Raw genomic sequence first — 25,431 nt, forward strand, 5'->3', positions numbered from 1 at the left:
CCTGTTCTCTGTACTCCTTAGAATGTCTCCTACAGTGACTTGAGATTACTGTGTGACGCAATCTCCCTCATCTGAGGTTAATAAAAAATATGTCTTTTATATTACAGCTTCTGTGCCAATCTCTTCTTTGTTGGTTGAAAAGGACCAGGTGTATCAGTGAAACCCCTGAGAAGGTTTTGATTTCTTCAATTGGTGCCCGCTGTGAGGCTCATCAGAGAAGTGGCTATCCAAGGGAGTGGTCTTGATGGGAGACAGGATTCTACTGAGGAGGACTGAACAGGACTCTAATAAGAAGGTACCCTAAACTGAGATTCTGTCTCTGCAGCCCAGTATATTTCTGGTCTTCCTGATTTGACACCTCCAACTGCTTACCACTCCTGACTGAGAACATTTTTGGTGTGAGTATTCTAAAAACGACCGTTTGGTCACTCAGAACTTGGCACTGAGGTTGGAGATTTTTGTGCTTGGTAAGGTCGTTTGTTGCGACGCTTTTTGGAATTGTATGGAAATTGGCCAATATTTGGAATTTGGAAATCCATTAAATTCAATTTATGTAGGCAGGTAATGAGAAACTTTTGTAAACTTGAACGGCACACTTTGAGTTAAGTGCTACTTTGTGTATAATATTGTATATGCTGTAATATTCTTGGCATGCCTGTTCTTAGCACACATCGTAGAATGTGTTTCCTTCTTGGAGGTACCATTTTGGAACTTGTATAGAATTAGCCGCCTCCCCTAGAGGGGATACCTAACTAGGATTAGGTATAAAAACGTATTTCTTCCTCGGTGACTAGTACCCCGAGGAACTAAATATGTACATAAAAAGGATCCTGGTCTGTGCACTTAGTAACATTCATAAGTGGTTATATGCAGAGCGATTTTTGGTGTTCTGCCAGCCAAATCTAGTGAATTTGGTGTATCTTGGCTTCTTGAAAATGGAAAAGTCTTTTTGGGCTGTTTGTTGAACTACTTTTGAGAGCTTTTCTTGTAAATATGACTTACAACTAGTATTTACAAATGGTTTGGTTTAAGTACAGTCTGTGGGCTGTCTTTTGTTTCTGTCCTAAGTATTGATCTGTGGGTTAAATGTGTGTTTAAATGTCTGTGGTTTGTCATTAGTGGTACTTGTGTGAGTAAATAGCAATTGCGCTCTCGGTGCAAGAATGGCTAGCCTTAAGCGCGCTCTATAGTGTGTTCTGAGTGTATGTCCCCCTTCGGAAAATGTCTGGAAAGAGCTCAATGTTTTTTTTTGTCATCATTCTGTTATGCAAAATATCATTAAAATAAAATATATTTTAAAATAATCCAGCAATGAATTATATAATATATGCTAAATAGCTGCACGCTATCATTAAAATTGACAGAGTAAGACACTATACATGTGTGCAAATTGCCACGATGCTAAAGATACAATTAGAATTCACATTGAATAGGAATAAAAAAAGCTTCAAAAACGAAATTGTGTGTTTTGCAATAAATAAATTAAGATACAAAATGTCACAGCATTTTCCTTAAGTTACATTGTATTAGATATTAAAAGGCATTCACACCATGTGAGTGACATTGGTTGTTGTTGAACTAAACACACATTACAGAACGATAGATTTGTGCTGGCTTGAAAGGCTGGCTTGATAGGCGTGTAATTTCGACGCCTGCGGATCACAAGCAGCTGTGTCAGCACGTGGATATTTCTGACTCCAGGCCACAGAAATAAAGAATGCTGAAGTCCACTAAATCTTAAGTCAGTGAAAAAACACGGTGTAAAACCCTGCATTTCAGACTGCTGTTTTAAAAGTTAGAAATATAGTTGAATTATTTTGGATAACAGAGAGCAGATTGACAGTAGTGATTTCTTTTCTTAATGTCTTTTTAAATAAGGACATCTGTGGTTTTGATGTTGAATAATGACTGTCCTTTAAAAAGTGGCGCAGACTTTTATGTTCAAAGTTAGGCTTTTGTGCTTAAGCTTATTAATGAATGTGTTTAAATATGATAGGCAAGGGATGCAGCTTGCTTTTCATATGTAAACTCATCAAAATGATTGGATTTATAAAAAATAAAAATACATTGATTATATAAAATAAATGTTATTAAAGATAGGTGCATAAAATTCGTTTTTTAATATTTATAATGCCTAATAATGATACTGTGAACTCCTAGCATCAAAATGGAATTTAAGCAGTGCTGTACCGCAATAGGGGGCAACTTACATGTGAAATGTCACTTTACCCAGGCGTACAAAACTCATTTTTATAAGGGTATACATTATACATTTCAGAGTAGATGGTTGTCAACTTTTAAACTCACCAATTCCACTCGCAGTTACCATCGACCCTATTTCTAGTGGGTTGGTAGGTATTGAGGGGGTCAGTTCGGTTGGGCATAGTGGTGACAAGGAGGTCATTCATCTGATCTCATGGAATGTGGCCGGATTAAAAAAAAAGATAGAGCTCCCAGAATGGAACAACTTTATTGAAAAGTTTGATGTTTGTTTGTTCCAAGAAACATGGTGCATGTCCCCTGTACATGAATCTGGCTATGCAACTTTTTGGCAGCCCGCTTATAGTTGCGGGAAGGGCAGACCTGCAGGTGGTTTACACGTTTGGATAAATATAGAACTAAATTGGGTGGTTTCTACACACGAATCTGCCTCCAGAGACATCCAACATCTTTCATTTGCAGGCTGTAAGAAGGACAGTAGGATTGACCTATTTAACATCTATTCTAGAGGGTCCCCGGGAGATAATATTCCGTCCACCTTTATTCATGGAAGGGTGCTGAGCTTATAACTGTGTTTAAAAAGGGTGCTACAGACGACCCTGCCAATTACAGACCGATCAGTTTGATCGATGTAATCCAGAAAGTGGTTGGCAGGGTCATCATCATGCGGGTGGGTGCCTGGATGGAAGAGGAGCATGTTCTGTCTCACTTTCAAGCCGGCTTTCGCCAAAGGGTGGGCATGATGGACCAGGTCTTCCGCTTTTTTGTGATCTATTGGAAGTCTGTGACCATCAATAAGGGTAGTCTCTACCTGGCTTTCATAGACCTCAGGATGGCGTTTGACCTGGTTCCTCGAACAAGGCTATGGGATGTTTTGAGGAAGATGGGCTTCCCTGGTCCACTTCTGGACTTTATTGTTAAGCTCCATGAGGGGAATTATGCGAGGATCAGATGGGGCTCTCAGGGACAACTGACTGAGAGGGTGCCCGTGAGGAGGGGAGTTCGCCAGGGATGTGTCATGGCACCTACCCTATTCTCTCTTTTTGTGAACGGGGTGGTGGACCATCTAAGAGAGGTATCGGCTGACGCCCCATCCCTGGCAGGGGAAAAAACACCTACCCTACTCTTTGCAGATGACACCATTCTGATCTCCAAATCCCCAGCAGGCCTCCAAAAGCTCTTGCATTGCTTTAGTGCATTTTGTATTGACAGAGGGCTTACCATCAATACCTCCAAAACTAAGCTTATGGCCCTTGCACCCTCTAAGAGATTTAGGAATAATCTCTCGCTTAACGGCGAGTCTCTGGAGTTGGTAGACTCCTTTGACTATCTGGGTGTCAGGATAAATAGCCGGATGAGCTGGAAAGACCATCTGGCCAAAATGTCGCTAAATTTTAAAAGAGTTTCTGGGTTGGTCCTGAGAGAACATCGGGAGTCATTGAGTAAACCCGTGGCTCCAACGCCTGCAATATACGAGGGTCAAGTCCTACCCTCTGCCCTTTATGGATCTGAACTTTGGGGGTTTGAAAGCATACCGGAATTAATTACTTTAGAAAATAAGTTTCTGCGAGATCTGGTGGCTCTTCCTGTTTCTACTCCGCTAATCCCCCTTCGTCTTGACATGGGCAGGCGCCCCCTAAACGACTTAGTGCGCCTCCGTCCCTTGCTCTTTTGGGTGCGATTGAGAAGGACCGGGGAGCTTAACAAATATGCTGCCACCCTAGATGAGCTTATTTTGATTGATAAAGGCAATAAGATTAAGTGGCTGAGTGACTTGAAGCAGTTGGTTGTGCAACTGGACTTGAGCGATTCCTGGAAGAGCCAATCGCCTCCACCCAAGCAAGTCATTAAGAAGTTGTAATGGGATTGGATCCAGACGGAGGCCATTTGTAGAGGTGTAGGGGGTTCTCTTACTGAGCGATTCCTGGAGTTTAAATGGTCCAGGACATTTGAACCGCTTTTTGATTTTATTGAGAAACCCTTAGACAGATCACTCTATCTGAAAGTCAGGTTTGGGATCCTTCCAGTGAATGATTTTACGGCCGGGTGGAATATCCAGAGTGGTACATCGAAGGCTTGCCCGGGCTGTGAAGCCCCTAAAGAGTCCCTGGCACACTTTTTTTTTGTTTGCCCCGCCTACAGGGTTGCCAGGAGGATATGGTTAAAACCCCTCTGTCAGGGGCTGGGCTTAAGATGTCACATAATGGCCCTGCGGGTCCTCTGTACTGATACGTCCTCAATAGCTATGGTATGTGGTGTAGCAAAATTCCTAGGTAGTGCCTGGATGACACGTATGAGGAGAATTAAGTCGTCCAGCATTTAATCTAATGGTTATGGGGCCTCCGATAGGCATCACCAACGCCACTGCTAGTTGTTTTATGAATTTTTTATTGTTAGCTATTGTGCATATTTTATGAGTATATACTCCAAGGCTGGTGATTTTTTGTTTTTCTTATTGTACTGTATTGTATACTTTTATGATGAAATTTTTATCGAACAAAGTATTTCTACTACATTTCTGATGCCCCATCTCTGGGATATGTAGAGGACATTCTAAGGATGACTATTATGCAAAAACATTGTAGGATATTCATTTTTAAGTGCCTCAAACATCAAAGTCGAAATTGGGTAAAATTCACTATTTAAGAGCAGCATTTAAACAGCCTTAGGCTCCAGTAAATGCGCATATGTAAGTATAGAATGAGTAGCTGACATCTATACTGCTAGACAAGCACTCAGCACACTGCTTACAAATATAAATATGCACAAAAAACTGGCAGACGTTATTAAGCTTACCTATGAATTGCTGGTAGACAGGAATGGAGTGGGTTTGCTGTTCAGCTCTCAGTCTCCAGGGTCACTTTGAATTGGGAGAACTACATGGAAACCCTTGCACACAAAATGGAACAGCTGCTTATGGGTTAAAAGGTCGAAGTTCTACATTTAGAAGCCTAGCTGGGCTCAGAGTAAGGTTTGCTTTGACATTTCAACATTTGAAATGTTTTGAATGACGAAATGGCAGGGCAGGGAAAGAAAGAGAGGTTTTGCTTACTTTTTTGGCGCAAAAGCAAGTTTTTGTGCAATGATATGAACAAAAGGCAATATATTGGTATATGTGAGCTCTGATTAAGAGAATGGCTCTGCCATATATATAGCACTAATGCTTTTAGGGCTGAGTTAAGGAAGCAATGGGATTTAGTTTGAATTCATGCGCCCTCATGTTACACTTGTACATTTGCTAAAGGAATTGGTGGTTGGTTATTCATGTTCTTTAGCTAGTTCAATGTGCTATTTACCTCCTCAGAGTTTGTTTATGCCCAATTGCTACAAATAGGGGTTGATAGTGTTGACAGAAGTGAAACCTGTTTCAGGTTTCCTACTGTCAAAATGGGGGAAGGAGGCTAGCTCCTCTACAAATTAAGGATAGGCAAATTTATGTTTTCTCTCTCTTCTCAATTTCTTTTGAGCCTGTCTAAACTGTCTATGAAATAGCCATGAGACATTTAATTGGCTATTCAGTAATGCTGCTTTAAACATTGTTAGCATTGATAAAATGAATAAATAAATATGCTATGTTGCGCCCATCCTGTCTGATGAAATTATGAAAGAGTGAGTAGTCTAGATTGCTGTTTCCTTATTCGATCTTTAAGGGGATAACACCATTATTGTTTATGTTATTCTCATGCTACATACAGTTTTGCAAGGGCATTGCTAGTTTTTATTAGCTAGTCTGTGTAAATAAACTGACAGTCCTTACTAGAGCTGATGTTGCATAGTTTGGATTGTGAAAAGTAGAATGCAGGGAAGATGCTCATGTGATCCTTAGCAAACATTTTTGAGGAAAATATTGTTTTATAGGAGTTTGTTCGTCACAATATGTTCTGCTGGAGAAAATGTACCCATTATGTTGAAGTTTTGTGTTCTTTATGTAATAGGAATCCCTGTTAAATTAGCAGTTTTAGATTTTCCTGTTGCTCCTATAACATGAGAGCATGGTCCTAAGCGTACAATGCAGGTGCTTTTATTAAGAGAAATCATTTTAGAAGTGTCTGCAGTCCTGCACAAGTAATGCAAAGTCTATGAATTAGTGTAGAACATTTCCTTTTTTCTTGAGGGTCTTCAGATGAATAATATAGGAATACACAGATGTAAGGATTTGGAGTATGTCTTTAATGTTTTTTCTCTTTTCCTCAGAATTTAGTAAATGAACACAGACTTCCTTGGCTGCTTGGGATTGGGTGACGTATTGCTCTTGTCCATTCACCAAAGAGTTCCTTTTATACTTGCCAATAGGTCCAGGCTGTTGTTTTTTTGACTCTCACATAGATAAATGAAGTGGTTTGTGGGTGCCTTGCTAATATATGGGGCGTCCCAAGACTGGGAAGTATTCTGAGACTATCCTCTCTGTTGATAGATTATTTCTGTGCCTTGTCTAAAGACCTTTTGTTCTGTCCACTAATAGATATTTGCTTCCTTACAACCATTGGCAGAGGGGCGCGGACATCAGATCCAGCTTGGGGAGTCAGCACCAGTCCAGCTTGAAGTCAAGGTGGAGGTAACCAGCACAGGCATTGCTGGCAACTAGGACCTCGTTGAAGGTAGAAGGTCGGAAGCACTGGGATGTGAAGTGTGTACCCCTGCCACTGTCTTGGGCGAAAGACGGGGTCACAAATCAGAAAGGAGAAATCGTGGATCAAGTTTTTGATGCCCAGCTGAGAGTCACAGACCGACCAGAACGGCAAGGTTATTTTTGCTTGAGGTGGTCCCCTTTGAAACAAGGGTTGCTTCAGGCACTTCAGCATCACGCTCCTGAATGCTGGCTGTAAAGTCTTCACCTTTGTTGGTCAAGAGATACCTGGGCATACTGGATGCAATCTGAGGCCCTAACAAAAGAGCAGCGTGCCAGCAGAGCACTACAGGAGTTAGGGAAGGACTTGAGTTCAGGGTACAGGTGCTGTGTCTCTGGTGCCTGTTATATTGAAGTGAAGAAAAATGGTGCACTGCCTGAGACACTGGACAGGATCGCTGAGAGCATTTGCCCTGGCGGGTGATTGCCCTATCCTGAAAAATGAAACTTTTCCCTTGAAACTGGGCCGTGATTCCTGGATTGCGAGTTGTGCAGCTCCACCGTGGGAACAACAAGATCCTCAAACAAGAAGGGGGAAAGGAGGGGCTTTTGCAATAATAAACTAACTAAATGATATTGCAGGTCCAGCATACATGCCCAACAATCAATACTTAACAGGAGGGTATGCAGTTCCTAATAATAACGTAGTGTGTGTTAGAATCACTAGGTCCCAAGGTGATGGTGTGAAACGGTCTAGTTAAGCGGAGTAAAAGGTACTCCTACTGGAAATGAAGACCCTCACACACCCAACAAGCGGGTGTCTTGCTTCATCACCGGGTCTTTGCTCCTTATCGGGCCGGCAGTGCAATGCCCGATCAGGCACCCCAGGGGGGCCTTCCTGTCGGAGATCTTTATTTCCAAACGCCGGTGAGTGAGGTGTGTGGGGAAAACGGTTAGTTGGTATAACTAGTGTAGGTGCAAGTGGAGTGAAAAGTAAGTGTACTAAAACAGGGTAGGTGATCCACTTCAAACAAATTTAATAAAGTATGGTCAACACCCTGATTAAAAACAATCTGCACATCTCTCACCATTAGGTGTATGAGTGATATGTGCTACAACAATAATAAAAAAAAAAGGTCAACATGTTTCTTGCCTGGATATTAATTAAATGGCAATTCTTCAGGACCAATATATACGGCTACCTGCACCTTTTTGGTGGTGACCACAACCTCTAAGAGGTGTCAATGGTAGCCACACGTACAGCACCCTAAAAACGTGTGGTGCCGTGTAAATCAAGAACACACAACCTGTGAAGAAAAACACACAATTTTAAAAGAACATTGTTATTGTACATCAGTTCGAGGCATCTGGTTCAGTTAAAGCAACGAATTATGTCAAACATGAAATCGTGGCATGCGTCGAATGTGAGCAGGTATTAAAAGGACTTTGTCGAGGCAAACAAGATCCTGCCTGTGAGGCTCGAACGGACATAGGAGAAGACTCCCATCTGGCTGGTTGTACAGCGGCTTCAATTTCCCAAGGATTTCTTCTTTTTTTGTTAAAAATGTACCCCTTTGGTCGTCCCATTTTTGAGGAGGAGTAGCCCTTTGCAGCTCCTCCTCCTAATTCTCATGGCCCTGTGTGGCCCTCCTGGTCCCCTGGATCCAGGATCATTTTTGTAATAATATGTCTGACTGCTTTAATATTTGCATTAGGAATAATGTTTATTCTGCGAGAAAAAAGTTCATCTGAGCAGTTAACAAATGTTACTTTACCCTTTCCTTGATTATAATGATTGATACTCTAGCCCTCATACAGGAAACACTCAAATGTTTTTATTAGATATGTGCTGTTGGCTATTCTGAAGTTGAAATGGATGGTCATTGAACTGCATAGGAGCCTTGGAAATGCTTTTACTGGATGGTTCTAGGATTTGCTAAGGACTAGAAAGTTAATAATTCTGTTTGTGATAATAGTCATTGCTCTCTCCTGCTTTCTGTATGACCTATTGCTCTGTTCCCTATGTACTCCTGCCTATACCTTATATATACCCGCTTAACAATATTTAGAATGAGAAATGCCCACCTAGCAATGAACTAGGATAGTGATAAATTTATGAAAATTAATGTGCAAATATTTTCTTTGTTCCTAATGGATCATAGAATGCCTTTAGCTCATGCTAAAAGGACCATCTGCTAAAGATTACAGGGATCTGTTAGCATGAGCTGAAAGCCATTTTGTACTTGGCAGCCATTTTAGTTAGCTATGTGCTAGCCATTTGCTGTTTCCCTCTTCCAGAGCCTTGCACATGCTCAGAAGGGCCTAGCTAGTAGAATGCACCTGCTCCTAGTATAGAACTGTCAGACTGGTCTAACTGATGTCAGCAACCTATTACTCCTCCTACTTCTTGACTGTGCATTTTCTGTATGACCATCTATGTGTGTATCTCTTCTCATGTGTACTTGTACCGCCTTCTTTTGAGCCCCTTTGTGGGTATATAAGGCTCCTGTTCTCTGTACTCCTTAGAATGCCTCCTACAGTGACTTGAGATTACTGTGTGATGCAATCTCCCTCATCTGAGGTTAATAAAAAAGATGTCTTTTATATTACAGCTTCTGTGCCAATCTCTTCTTTGTTGGTTTAAAAGGACCAGGTGTATCAGTGAAACCCCCGAAAAAAGGTTTTAATTTCTTCATGTCTTGATGGGGAAAAACAGCCAAAATCATTTTTCCCTATTGCATTGCTGCTAGCTCCATAAGCCAACACAAAAACTTAGTCTATCTTTACTTGGGAGCCAACTAACAATTTCATTCAAAGTATCAAAATAGTGGATACAATAAATCCAAAAGCTTGCCAAGGTTGCATTTATTATAGCTACATAAAGCAGCCCTGTAGCAGTCTCTTCTGATTGGCAAGCCTCTAACACCCTGAGCCAATATGCTGCCTCAGTAGGTTTGAACAATTCAGCCATTTGGTGGGAGGACATTGGCTTCCTTGAGAAGCTAGGGAGAGGAAGGGAGCTGGGTAGATAAGATGAACTTTAAAGGCAGGAGAACAGATGCCACAGGACCCAGGCCAGCTCCTACTTCTTTCCTTAACCAGATGGGAGTCCCCATGATTAGGAGAGGGTCTGGAAGGGAAGTGTAGTCATGTAGTAGAAACAGCTTTGGATTGGGTTACACAGACACACACTTGAAGGAGATAATTTGTCCAAGAAAACAATGTCAGACTTGACCAGTGCTCAATATGGGGGGTCGCAATTTGATGGGTGGCGTGCGTAGCCCATAAAACGATGCACTACAGTTGCTTGCTGTTCTAGGGTTCGTTGGCCTGCAACTTCCTGTTTTGATGTACCTGATGTTTTATCCTGTCTCTCCTCCTACGGTTCTCTCATAGGTCTCCTGGTCCATTGTTGGCATCCTCGTCATGTCAGGCTTCCGACTCCATTGTTATTATCACTTTCCTGAATTCTATAGCATGGCTTTCTTCCTCATGGTCCAAGACTCTGTTGGTTGACCACCTGTAAAAAAGAACAAAAGGAAGATATATGACCCTGTAATAAAAGGGCAAAAGAAAACTATATGGAGTTAATGAGGAGTAATGAACTGCATGCACTTAAAGAACTCATATTTATCTAAGTTGTTATTTTCCAATTCCAGAGAATCCCTGTTCATAGTATAATATTTATTTTATACTGTGCTTCTGTCAAGCTATTGAAATCTGGCATTTTTACATGAAGAACTGAATAGTTATATGTTTATAATGATTTTATCATTTGAAGTTGTGTTATATTACAGCGTGTCTGGACAACATTTCAGCAGAGACATGCGTAATGTATAAGAGAGGCTGATGTCTTATGTAGACCATAGTAGGCATTGTACCCATTGCATTTGATTGTTTTCCATCCTACTATTGTACCATTACGCCATATCTCAATGGCTGTATTAGTGAGTTGGAGTCTGAGTAGCTGTTTGAGTGAGTGAGTGGATGTGTATGTAGTTCTATGAATCAGTTAGTGGGTGTGTGAGTACTGATGTGGGTATGCGAATGGGTTTGTGAATGGTAGTCTAGAAGTGGGAGTGTGTGTATAAAAGGTTCTCTGGGGGTGTGTTAGTGATTCTGTGGATGATGTCATGAGTGATGTCGTCAGTGATGTCATTTGAGATGTCACCAGTGATGTCACTGACCATGTCATGAGAGATGTAATATGTGAGGTCATAAGCGGTACATTGCTGGGGCACATGTTATAGTTAGCTCAGCTAACTATAACTGTTGAATTTCACTGGTTTTGTATGAGTGAAACCAGATATATATATCTTTTATAGGTTTTGCATAATTTTACAATCCTCAGCATTCCCCCTCCACCACCCTTCCCTACACAATAAATTACATTTAGAAGGACCCAACACCGATAAATATAAAGAATACAAAAGAAAACTAGACTGCATCACTAGCAGACTGCTGAATCACTCTAGTCAATACCAAATTACTATAATTCATCATATAACCACCAACATCAATGCATAGAAATCTATGTGACAATAAAGGTATCATATAGCAGCAATCATCTCCGATCATATAATCTAAATCACCCCTTAAAGTGGCATGTGCAGTTTATACATTTGATTGATTGACCAACATCAGCAAAGTTTCCTACTTTTCAATCCCTTCTTTCTGGTGAGTTTTCCCTTTTCTGCATATATTACTTTTTCCATATTATACCCTGTTAAATATAGCAGCAATCAACTCCGACCTTATAATCTAAATCACCCTTTAAAGTGACGGGTGCAGTTTATGACTTTGATTGATTGACCCACATCCAAAATAACTTCAAAATTCTCAATCCCTTCTTTCTAGCTCTATGACCCTTTCTAGCATATATTGCTTTTTTGCAAATTATGCACTGTTAATAGGCAGGTCAACCCTTGATGAAAAGATGGAGGGTTTACGTCCAGGCATGCTGAGGCGATAGATAGCCTGAAAATAGATGTAGAAATGCTTAACAGCGTAGCTCCCTTCTCCATACCCACATTATTTTGTACTCCCAGCAAGATTACAGGGGGAGTTATGTCTATATTCAGGGACAACTATCTCTGAAAAAAAATATTGATTTTGTCTATAATAGGGGAAAGAGAGCTGCATGTAGCAAACATATGTACTGCATCTGCCCCATATACGTCACAGTTGGAGAATGTGTACCTTTCCCTTCCCCCCATTTCGCGATCCATCATGGGGTGTAATACAGTGAGAAGCAGGTCTTATAGAACTGAACCTGAAGACTTGCAGAGTCCAGCTCAATAATATAGTTTAAGATTGGGAAAAGTCAATCCTCCCCGCTCTCTAGAGAGAGAAAATAATTTCATTTATCTTCTAGGTCGCAAGTAAGCCTAAAAGAATTGTGTATAAATATTATCAAACTTTTTAACCATTGATTGGAAAACTCGAGTGATATTGCTCTTAGTAAATACAGAATTTTTGGAACAGAAATCATCTTAACTACATTGCATCTGCCCACCAGAGACAGATGCAAGTTATTCAACCTACCCAGTGATTTTGGAGGCTTTTTTCACTAAAGGGGTTATGTTTCCATTAATAATCTCATCTATGTTAGCCTTCATAGTTACACCTAAATAAACTGCGCTTTCAACCACTCTATTATTGATCAGTTATATATATTCATTAATAATGACTAGAATTTTTCCTGTATTTAAAGAATAGCCTGAGATAGACCCAAACCATCCCGGCTTCATCTACCATAGTTTTAATAGACAATGCAGGGTCCTTCTCAGTGAATTGTTCTAATTACATTTCCTAACTTTAACATCCATGAACCTTTGGTTTTTCTAATGAATTTCTAAGGTTTTTTAAATGCTAATTCCTATCTAAAACGTCCCGGTAACCTTTGTTTTTTTCAGGGATATAGAAGGTATTTTCAATTTTATTTCCTAACAGTAACCTGTAAACGTTGAGAGAGGGTGTGTAAGTCACTGTATAGCTTGGTGACTGGGTGTGTGAGTGGCTGTATGGGTCTGTGAGTAAGTATGTAAAGTCTGGGTAATTATGTAAGTGCATGTGTAGTGCCTGGGTGATTATATGATTGCATAGGTGTTGCCTGTGTGATTCTGTGAGTGCAATCGCCAAGGACAAACTGTGAATACCGGATATTTTTGACAAAGTGTAAAACATATATATAGACATGTTTTTCATAAAGTTTAAGTGTAGCTATTTGATCAGATACTAATTTAACTTTCTCCTTTGCATTTGTTTATTGAAATACCTACATCAAAAATGCATTTTCCTTCTTCACAGCGAAGTGTGAAACATATATATAGACATAGTTTACACAAAGTTTGAGTCTAGCAAGGTATTGGTTTAACTTTATTTTAACAACACATTTGTAAAAAACAATTAAAAAAAATAACTTTCAACCTCTATACTCACAAATAGAACATTACTACCAAACAACCTTCAAACTACCCATTGTTATCCAAAGTCATGGAGAATCAAAAACTGCTGCAAAACTAGCACAATGAACAATCCGTAACAAGAGGGACAAACAAAAATATTCATTTGGGACAAAGTCCATGTTATATAATCTTCAAAACTATCATAGAAAGCGTCTATAACTGGCGATCTACCAGAGCAAAATTGGAGGACCATCTACATCAGTGGCAGCAGCAACAGTTTCCAGCCAGGATGTCACTTCAGAGGTCCAGACTACTACAGCAGATACAGCTCCAGGGCTTTCAAGAATGGCCACATATTGCATGGACTTTAGTGTTGTTATAAGTGCTGGTGAGCAGTGTGTTACAGCTATTTGCAGTGATGCAAACATTATACATGCTATTTTTTGCTCATTTCTCAGCATACATTCTTTGAATTCCTCCTGTCCCAGTTGCCTTTTTTGTTACCATAAAAAAGAACAAAAACATTTCAAAACTTTACAAAACCACCAAAAAGATATTCTAAAACAAATCAGAAAATCATGTCACTGAGAAATAAAGGAATATCATTGCATAATACACTATTCAACTTAAAGAATAAGAAGAACACGTCCATTTATGTATCTTGAAGATTCTTTAGGTGGAGTTCATAAAGGGCAGATTTGCTAAATGCACAATATGTCACAAGACATTGAAAAGGGGTACAAATTAGAAATAATATTGTGAGACTACGTCCATGCTTTACCATCTAAAAACATACCATAGACATTGTGTAAATGCAATAAGAAGGCAACAAAAGGCTGAGGACCCTCACCTTCAATAGCAGCTGAAATAAACCGGAGCAGAGAGTCCCTTCTGAGGTCCAATTTCAACTTCAAGATTCGGCTCCACAGTTTTCCCAGATGGCATCATACTGCCTGGATTGTGCAGTTGTAGTGAGTGCTGGAGAGCAGTCCATAACAGTCATTTGCAATGCTGCAAAGAATCATAAATGTTGATTATTTGTTTTGGCCCTGCATAGATTTTCTAAATTAGCAGCCATTTTATTATCTTAAAAAATGGGTATCTAATATCTATGTGTTGTTCATTTTATTATATTCTAATTTATTGTAACTCTACTTACATATAACTTGCCAAATAGACAAGTCAAAGCGTTCCTCTAAAAATAGATACACAGCTAACTTTTGCCAGTTATCATTATTTACTTTTTCACTTTTTAAATACAAGTCAACAGTCGGTATTTGAATCTTCTAGTGAGTGTTTCGACAACATATACAAACAGAATCTAGTTTTTGAGACTACATTGTGTTACATTTTTCAATCTGTTTTTCAAAACTATCAACTGTAATATATGTGTCCTGTTATGCAACTCCTCCTCTTAACAACTCTTCACTTTCCCTAGAATCCTACTTAAGACCAAAGAAACAAAACAGCACATCATCACAAACCTTTTCGACATCTGAAACAGTACCATGCAAAAGTGCCTTATTCATTTCTCCTAAACACAAAGCAGAAGTTTTCACATAGTGCAGCCTACTAAATAAATTTCACATTGTTGAGTGATGTTCAGCTAACATTCTGAAATGATGAGAGGTGCTTTGGTACACTTTGTTTTATAAATAATCTAGTGAGTGTCCCTGCAAATTTGTATCCTTTCCAGTCTTGAAAGGATCCAATCCTTGTAAAGTACTTATTTTGTATTTTAAATTTCTCATGGGAAAGATACGTAAAAATGTCCTTAATATATCAATAGATTGCTGTTGAATACTTCAAACACTACTACAATTCCATTTCTATACAGGTGCCTGACTCCGCCTTCCATGTACCTCTTCTCCAATAGCTTGTGCTACCTTTCTAGGTACCATCATCTCTTTCACTATAGGACTGCCCTTCTTCATTTCATAACATCACCCTCTTTCATCAATAGCATGAACTAATCTATGATCCTGAAGATAGCTTTCTTCGTTAAAGAAAGGCTCTGTATGTATCCATTCTCCACTAAAAACTGTACAAAAGTTACTTCTATTCCCTAATCTTATCTTCTGGTTTTGTCTTGTCATGCACAACACCATTTTGTCAACTGTTTTCATTCTATTTAGAATCAAAATGAAAAGCTTCCTCTTCAAAGCAAAGGCCTTATAAACTACTCTCTCAACTCGTTCATTATGTTCCAGTGCATCTCTCCTTCTTCTATACCTCTTCAAATTTCTCAGTAGATTTACAACCCCTCTACTATGAAACATCCTAGCTCTGATTTCCTTAACCTGCTTCTGTCTCCTGGTTAAGGCGTGTCCATCTTTGTTACAATACTTTCAGTTCATGCAATGTACACGTTATCCACTCTTATTGTTTCTCATCGTCATAATTTAATTTTCTTTCTTTTGTAATCTTTGCAATATATGTCCACATATATTTTTAAGAAATGACTTTGTCCTCTTAAAAGTAGCTCTTTTTTCTTTCACCACGTTTTCTACATTTTGCGCTTTTTGTAACTCATTTCTGCAGAGATACTGTAGTTGCTTCATTTGCTTTTTCGTCCAAGCTTTTGTAGGCATTCTGTAGTTAAATAGATATAGTTCTGTAATTTTTACCCTAGCCAAAATACCAACTACTTTACTACTGGCTTCCACATAATACAAAAACAGTTTTCATTTCATGTTGCAGTTTTTAATCTCCGATATGTTACTACATGCACTTATTTAAATATACCAAACCCAAAGCAAAACACAAAACTTTATTTATTAGTTACTTTTTAATATTTAAATATATTTATATGTACAACCAAACTGCACCATATCTCACTTCTCGCTTCTCACTGAAAGAACAGTTTATCCCTTCTGTAGTAAATTTTAAAATAAACATCAAATAAACATCAAGCCAAGGGGGTATATTTACAAGCCATTTGTGTCACTTTTTTTGACACAGCAGCAGCGTAATGTGGTGCTCCATATCTACAAGGCCTCGCAAAGCCTCTCTGCATGGCTTTTCTTGGCATTGTAAATACGGGCCCACTTCATGCACCACTTTGCGTGAAATGAGCGTGCCATAGGTGTTGCAGTGGGTGTTCCACACAACACCCATGGGTTCTGCTGCATTCCCAGGTTTACAACGATTCGTAAACCTGGAAAATGCATCAGAATCCTACACCTCCCCAGTGGAGGTGTAGGGAGGAGCAAAAAGGAGAAATACTTTTATTTCACCTAATTTGTTCCTCTTTCTATGCGTATTACATCAGTATAGAATGAGAAAAATACCACTTGGGATTGTTTTTGTACATGAAGCATGCTTACTGGTGGGGGACTGTGCACTATAAGCTACATCAATACCCACAGCAGTCTAGTCGCCATGCTGCCACTACGCGCCAGGAAGCGCAAAAAAGGCATCACCACTTCCTGCTGCATGGATGCTTACCAGTGGGGGGCTGTACCCCAGCAGCGTTCATGGCAGTCTGGTCGCCACATTACCATCATCACGCCAGGAGGCGCATAAAAGGCATCACCACTACACGAGTCACGATACACGTGTGGGCCATGCTTGGGACAAGCTGGGCCATGGGAGGGCCTATCTGCACCCGTCTTAGCCTGGAAGAGGCTGGGCTGGGCCACCCCCCCTAAGAAGTGTTCTTGGACTCATAAGGTACAGTGTGCTTTTGGGTATCCTTTGTTGACTTGCCGTGGAGAGCTGCATTTACTGCCTCCTAACACACAGCGGGTTGCAGTGCATAGTACAGACTCAGAGTTAAGTCTGGAAATTAGGAAAATTAAAGCTGGTGAGGGTGGGACGGGTGTGGTGCTCGCAAAATTCAAAAAGATTAAAAAGGCCTAGAAGCATGCTGGGGGGGTTGCATTCTTGCATTCTTGATTGTCCTTAAAACTTGTCCCAGTCCTGAGGCGGAAGCCGGGAGCTGGAGGTACTCTGCTGCTTTTTAAAAATTGTATTTTGTGTGGTGTCACTTTCTAACTGCTTTTAAACTAAAGCACAACGTAGCGCTCGCGCACAGCTGATCACTTGGGCTGCATCGCGCCCTTCATCGCTCTTCACCTGCAGCCGCCATAGCCACCTGCGTGCGCGCAGACTCCGCCCCTTTCTCAGGCCACGCCCCCTGATCTTGACTACTTAAACCGCTGACCACAGCGGCAACGTGTAAAACTTGTCCCAGTCCTGAGGCGGAAGCCGGGAGCTGGAGGTACTCTGCTGCTTTTTAAAAATTGTATTTTGTGTGGTGTCACTTTCTAACTGCTTTTAAACTAAAGCACAACGTAGCGCTCGCGCACAGCTGATCACTTGGGCTGCATCGCGCCCTTCATCGCTCTTCACCTGCAGCAGCCATAGCCACCGGCGTGCGCGCAGACTCCGCCCCTTTCTCAGGCCACGCCCCCTGATCTTGACTACTTAAACCGCTGACCACAGCGGCAACGTGTAAAACTTGTCCCAGTCCTGAGGCGGAAGCCGGGAGCTGGAGGTACTCTGCTGCTTTTTAAAAATTGTATTTTGTGTGGTGTCACTTTCTAACTGCTTTTAAACTAAAGCACAACGTAGCGCTCGTGCACAGCTGATCACTTGGGCTGCATCGCGCCCTTCATCGCTCTTCACCTGCAGCCGCCATAGCCACCGGCGTGCGCGCAGACTCCGCCCCTTTCTCAGGCCACGCCCCCGCCTTCCAACATAAATGTGTATGCATAGGACGCGCAGCGGACGAGCGCAGCGGGAGCGCCTAGGGGGAGCCCGTCTGCGCCCGTCCGCGCCAAGACCGCGCCAGGCACAGGAACCCCTGCCCAACATCCTCTAAACATCAGGTATGCTCCCAATGACCTTCTCAAACTTCGAGGCAGATCTGACTGCCCCTGCAAACTTGATCTTTCTAAAGTATTCGGTTCCACCAGTTGTAACAAATGTCGTTGGATTCTCAACTTCGCCACCAAGCAGCCAACATCCCTCAAACGACCTCACTTTACAGGAGGTCTGATAAACGCCAGGTCGATGTGCAAACACAGTCAGGATATCCACGACCTCATTATCGACCATGACCTGGACTGTCTCATGATCACCGAGACCTGGCTCACTGAAGACAGTAACCCTGATATAGCCATCGCCCTCCCCCCAGGTTACTCCTTTCACAGACAGGATAGACTGAAAGGTAGAGGAGGAGGCGTTGCATTCATCTTAAGGAACTCCTTTAGCTGCCACACCTTCTGCCTCGACCTCACTGATGCAGAGGGACTAGGTTTCTCCATCAAACTCAGTCAGACCCTCTCTTTCCCAGGTGGTCTGATCTACCGCCCACCTGGAAATGCCGCGAAATTTCTCGGCTCCCTTAATGACGCACTCGGACACTTCCTACTCCGATACCCACATTTCACCCTCTTGGGCGATTTTAACCTGCATCTCGAAATACCTGTTGACCCCTTCACCAGTAATCTGCAGCAGACATTGGATATTTTCAACCTGCAACAAAGCGTCAAGCTGCTCACTCATTCCCTTGGTCACACCCTGGATTGTGTCTGTTCTAATTTCCCAGCTATCTCCACCTTACCTCCCATTCCCCAAATCTGGACTGATCACAGCCTGATCCTGTTCCATATCCTCAACGTCCCCCCTTCTAACTGCAAAAAACCAACTCTCCAACACATTCACTCCATCAATTGGAAAACTGTTCAGGAAAGTTTTATTTCTCATCCCTTTTCCCCTACTAATGCCCCCCCTTCCTCTGGTAACATCGATAAAGATGCAGTCTCTCTTAACAACTGGCTGTCTCAAGAAATCTCAAAACGATGTCCACCTAATAAAAAAGACAACACCCTTAAGAAAACGAAAATTAAAGCCCCTTGGTATACGCCTGATCTTACCGCCGCACACCTACTCTGCAGGAAAGCAGAACGTAAATGGCGTAGATCCTACGAAAATGACGATCGGAACAACTACATTTTTCAGAGGAAAAATTATCTCTCAACCATTAAATCAGCAAAAAGAACCTACTATGTAAACGCCATTAAAGAGGCCAGCCAAAAACAACAAACCCTCTTCTCCATAGTAAAATCTTTCACCAAACCAAAAGCTCTTCAACCAGAGATCCCCCCGTCCCAAGAACTGTGTGATAAGATCTCCGACTACTTTGAGGAAAAAATCAGCTCTATCCACACAAACTTCCCCCCTTCCCCACCGGTGTACTCAATCTCGGAGCTAGACAAATCTCGCCCGACCGCAAACAGCCTCAAACTTTTCACCCCGGTGACCCTAACTCAGACCAGAGAAGCGATCCTTTCATGCAAATCGGGCTCCCCTTCTGACCCTTGTCCCCCCAAGATCCTCCACACCATCATTGATGAAATCAACCCCATCATTAATGAAATAGTCAACCTCTCCCTCAAATCTGGCTCTGTCCCTCTCGCTTGGAAAAGGGGTGTGGTTAAACCTCTTATGAAAAAGGCAAACAAACCCCCCTCTGACTTAACTAACCTTCGTCCCATCACCCTGCTACCTGCGCTGGGCAAAATAACAGAACAGTTAGTCCATAAAGAGCTCAAGTCCTTCCTTGATGCCCACAACCTACTTCACCCCCAGCAATCCGGTTTCCGGTCTAGACATTCTACCGAGACCGCCCTGATCGAGCTGACCGATACCATCAAAAACCTACAAGATCAGAGGAAGAAGGCCATACTGATCCTTCTTGACCTCACGGCGGTATTCGATACTATTTCCCACTCCATTCTGCTCAACAGACTTATGGACATCGGCGTCACAAACTCGGCCCTTGCCTGGATCAGTTCCTTCCTCAGTGACAGATCTCAAACCGTCTCACTGGGTCCTTTCCAATCGAAAGAGAAAAAGATCTCCTGTGGAGTTCCCCAGGGCTCCATTCTTAGTCCCCTCCTATTCAATATATATCTCATCCCCCTACTTTCACTTATAGAATCGTTTGGCATAACTGTCACGTCTTATGCTGACGATACTCAGCTTGTCATCCCTCTCGACGACAATTCCAACTCGGCCGAACTTAATCTCAAGCGCTGCCTCACAGCGGTCTTTCAATGGATGGACGCCAACCATCTCCGCTGCAACTCGAATAAAACCGAGATCTTGCCCATTGGAAAGAATGCATCTTTCAGTCCCGCCCTGTGGTGGCCTGATAACTCTGCTGCCCCACCTCAGACAGTTTCATCGGCCAGAAACCTCGGAGTTATTTTCGATTCCGATCTTTCTTTCGATTCCCACGTCGCAACTGTAGCAGGTAAATGCTTCGGCATTATAAAATCCATGCGAAAGTTCTTTGACTTCCTCCCGCTCGATTCCAGAAAGACCATTGTGGTAGCCCTCATACTCTCTCGAGTGGACTATTGTAACGGCCTCCTGGCAGGGACCAAAAAGTCCACCCGACTGAAACTGCAAAGTGTCCTGCACACTGCCGCGCGTCTTGTCTTAAAACTCCCACGCAAATCTTCTATCTCCACTGCCCTCAGATTCCTTCATTGGCTCCCCTTGCACAAGAGAATACTCTTTAAAATTCTCGTTGTAGCCTTCCGAGCCTTCAACAAATCCGGCCCAGTCTACCTGTCGAGACGCTTCCCTCACTACACCCCGGGTCGCACTCTCAGATCCTCTCAAGAAAACCTCATGACCCCCTCTAAATTCAACCTGAAGTCAAAAGGTGGAAAAACACTCAGTACCCTGGCTATTAGAGCCTGGAACAGTATGCCAAGGCATCTTAGACTTCAGACGCATGAGAAGCCGTTTAGGAAGCTCCTCAAAACGTGGATTTTTAGTCTCTCTGATGACTGGACTAAAGCAGCCATTTAGCCCCCCACCACCTTTCCAGCGATCTGGTCCCAGGTTTTACAGCGCCAAGATGCTCCCTTTGGAGCGAACGTTAGCGCTCTATAAATACCTATCCAATATCCAATAAGAAAATGTATTTATAGAATATGAGGAAATTCTAGCTCCAACAGGGCTTGACCCTAGTTGTAACCCCAAGGCACCTAAACCTAAAGTAAGCCCTACAATACAAAAAAGAATTCCCCATATGTTTAGGGAGCATGATGCAGAAATCCATAGGTATGATCCACTTAAGACAACTGACTCTAAAAACTGTAAACTCAGTCAGTCTATTGACCCAAGGCTCATATGAACCAGGCTTCATCTGTAGTGACAGATTTACACCCCTTTTAGAAATGTTAGATAATCTAATGGTCATGGAAGACCGTGAGGGTGTAGGGAATGATCTCTCACTGTCCAAGGGGCAAGCAATCGGAGACCTTAGAGGTCACCTTAAGTCTCTCCTGGAAAGAGACTGGGGCGATAATGCACAAATGAAGGAATTACAGCAACAGAATGACAATTCTCCTGATAATGACTTATATTCTGTGCCCATAGGGCACTGTCATGCCCCTACAAGAGCCGCCAATGCAGTTCCTATGTGAAGTTTCGCCGAAGTATTCACACTTAGTAAACTACTGGCCAAACAACTTGAGCAACCGCAAGTTTTTAAGGGTCTGCCTGACCAGTATGAAGGATTTCATGGCAGAGAATATTTATCTAGGAGCACCCCAAGTCAGAAACCTTTGGCCTGGGAGTGTCCAGCCCTGCTGGCCTGTACCAAGATCTTTATGATCAATGTGCCCAAAAAATGCCACACACCAGGGGTATGAAAAAGAAGACTTCCTTAAGTAAAAAACAATCCACGGAATTCGCCATGTGAGAGGGTTCTAGGTCTGTGATTAGGGATGACATCCTGCAAGTTAGAAGACATGCTCTGCCCAATAACCTCAAGGACTGTATCAAACTGTGCCTGGCAGATGACAGGCTGGTTCAAAACTTAATTGCTCTGGAAGCAAGAGTTTGTCCTATTGTAATAGCTTATATCCAATTTAAGTACCAAATGCCACAGTGCCCACACACATCTATTGTCCACCAGCCTGTCCCCCACTTTGGCCAAGACTCCACTCTAGCTGTAAATGATTGACTTCAGTGTCAAGCCAACCATCCACCTCTAGGGACAAACTAGCCTCTCTTGGGGCACCACCAGGCCACTTCTAACCAAGGTGACATGGCCACATGGGGGATCACCTTGATTAGAGTTGAGTCTCAAATAGGAGTAACTCCAATTCATTCTTCCTATCTTTGTGCTCTGGTAAGAGACTCACAGTTAGGACTTGATTCCCCACTGGCATCATTGGCTGAGGATCCATGTAAGCTCCAGATGGTCTAATGGAACGTGGCTGGGCTGAGGACAAAAATGTCCTTATCACATTGGGTCAAATTTATTGAAACTTTTGAACTTTGTTTTTTTCAGGAAACCTGGAACATAACACCTTTATATATGCAGGGCTATGTATCTTATCATCATCCTCCCATCTGTTAAAACACAGGGCATTATGCAGGTGAATTGCTAATATGGGTTAGGATCATGCTGCACTGTTAAATCCGTGAGCTACTAACTGACAGGCCTGATATTTTAGGGATCCATACTAAAGCTAAGCAAGGCCAATCCCTTGACATATGCAATGTTTATGCATGAGAAACCGGGGGGGGCAGGAAATCCACCACCCTACAAGAGCTTGATGACTTTTTTGGGGGCAATGGTACTGCAGCACCCCTTGATTTTAGTGGGTGACTTTAACGTGACATTTGAACCATTGAAGAGGGAGGATGTCTGTGAGTTAAGAGAGGAAGACAATCTGTGGCTAGCCTTCCAACTCGACCTTCCCCCAAACAAAAAGTGGTCGCAAGTGGCATTACAACTAAATGCCTTATCTCTAGAATTTGGGTTGAGGGCCACAAATGGACAGTCCAACTCTGACAAACAAGAAGCTAACACTTTTTTAAAAACCAAGGTCATAAGCTGTATAGACTACTTACCTAATGGCTATGGCCCCTTTTAATCAATATGATTGTGGGACCAATTGTTGACAGTAATCACAACCCCTTAAGCATGACCATGTTGTCTCCCTGTGGCAAATCCACTTCCAGGATGAGGGCTCACTTAACAAGTCAAGTCAAGTCAAGTCAAGTCAAAATAGTCTTTATTTCGAATATTTCATCTTAAAAGACATATTAATAATTCATCATGACAATTAAAATTGGAATAAAATTAATAACATTATATATTAAAAACCATTTAATAAATAACAAGTTAAAAAGCAGTAGTAAAAAAATATTAAACATTTCAATATACATTGACTTGAAGTTAATTATAACATGAGGTTTAATTGTAACATACTCCACGATAATATGGGTAATGCTAAGCTGCAATTTTAGTAATCCTTCTACCCCCCTTAAAATCTAGATTGACGCAAGATCGCATTATGCGTGGTCTAACTGAGAGTGCAGGGAGCTAAATGACAACTTTCTATGGCACTCAGGACCAAGAGCACTGCTGTTGTGCGAGTCTTGAAAAGGTCCTATAAAACACCCAAGCTAGTGCTAAAAGGCAGTGGGACGAGAATAGATGAGGCATGTGCCTGCAAACACTCAAAAACGTTTTGGCTCCTAGTTACAAGTGGGGACTCCACAAGGCCACCACCATTATCCAACAACATCTCAAAATCTGCATGGAAGTATCATTTTAAACTTTTATATGCAGGAACATGTTTGCTTGACAAGCCAGTAGCCCCCCCTGATTTAATCCAGACCTGCATAATTCAATTCCCATGCAAAAGCCCCAGACCCTGACGGCATCCCTGGTGACCTGTTTCAATAGGTCAGCAAACATTGGTCAATCTATATTTTGACTCTTTCCAATGCCATAGCAGGGGGTACCCCAATCCCATACTCATGGAAGGGAGCCGAGGTGATCCCTATCTACAAAAAAAGTGATAGGTCTTTACATTGTAACTACAGACCTATTAGCCTTATCAAGTCCATATAAAAATTGTTCTGTGGAGCCCTTTTGGGTTGGATACAAGACTGGATTAGCAAAAATAACATCTAATCCCCCCCTTTCAAGCTGACTTCAGGCAGAAGACAGAAACTATGGATCAGGAGTTTTGTTTTCTTCTTATACTTTGGAAGACTGTGGTAATTGGTCAGGGGAGTCTATAAGTAGCGTTTATTGACCTAATGACTGATTTTGACCCCGTTCCAAGATTATGGCAAGAGCCATGGGGTTGCAATCAGAGATTTTATCTCTAGTTATCTCTAGTTATTCACCTCGATGATGCACGTTTTGCCAGAGTGCGTAAGAAAGAGCAAGGCTAGCCAACAGATCGAATTAATGTTTATAGGGGAGAACGCCAAGGGTTTGTATTGGCCCCCACACTTTTCCCCTCTTCATGAATAATTTAGTTGAGATTCTTATTTCAAATCCCAGCGCATGCATCTTTGCTGGGGAGGGAAAGAATTGTGATGCTTTTGTTTGCAGATGATACCTTGTAAGTATCAAAAACACCAGGGGGGCTTCAGCTCCTTTTAAATCGATGTAAAGACCTTTGTGGCATGCAAAGTTTTGAGAGCAATATCTAAAAAACTAAATTCTTGATCATTAATCCCCACAAATCATACAAGGGAAGACCAGCTTTGGGAGGCATCCATCTTGAGCGAGTTAGCACCTTTGATTATCTGGGTACAACATTATCTGAAGAAATGTCCTGGAAACCTCATGTAACCAAGTCAGTCTTGAAGCACAGGCAAATAGTTGGGGCTCTGAGCAAAGAACATAGCACCTCCTTTAGTAAACCAGTTGCAGCTGACCTTCAGAATTATGATTCCAAAACACTGAACTCAGCCCTTTATGGGGCTGAATTGTGGGGCTTTGAAAAAATGAATGAGCGCTCTAGATCTGAGAATACGTTTCTGAAGTTTCTGGTTCTGCTACCCCAGAGTACACCATTTCAGCCTCTAAGGCTAGTTCTGGGCAGAAAATCCATCACAGACAAGATCAAGTCATAACTGTTATTGTTAAGGCGGAGAAATAGATCTACTCCTGAATTATCTTCGTATGCCAGTACCCTTGAGGAAGTTAGCTCCCTAGATAAGCAAAATAAGATAGGCTGGCTAAGAAATGTGAAACACTTACTAAATGAAATTGGGCTAGCGGGCCATTGGGAAAGCAGGGACCAGGCACTGCTTCCTTCCAAAGACCTCATTAAATTGCAGTACAGGGATTAGGTAGCACAGATTACACTGACCTACTTGTTATTGTCATCAAGACACCCAACAACAGAAAATTATAAATGCAGTTTCAATTTGGTACATTTTTCGGTTGGACTC

Source organism: Triturus cristatus, chromosome 3_1, assembly GCF_964204655.1.
Source record: "Triturus cristatus chromosome 3_1, aTriCri1.1, whole genome shotgun sequence".
NCBI lineage: Eukaryota > Metazoa > Chordata > Amphibia > Caudata > Salamandridae > Triturus > Triturus cristatus.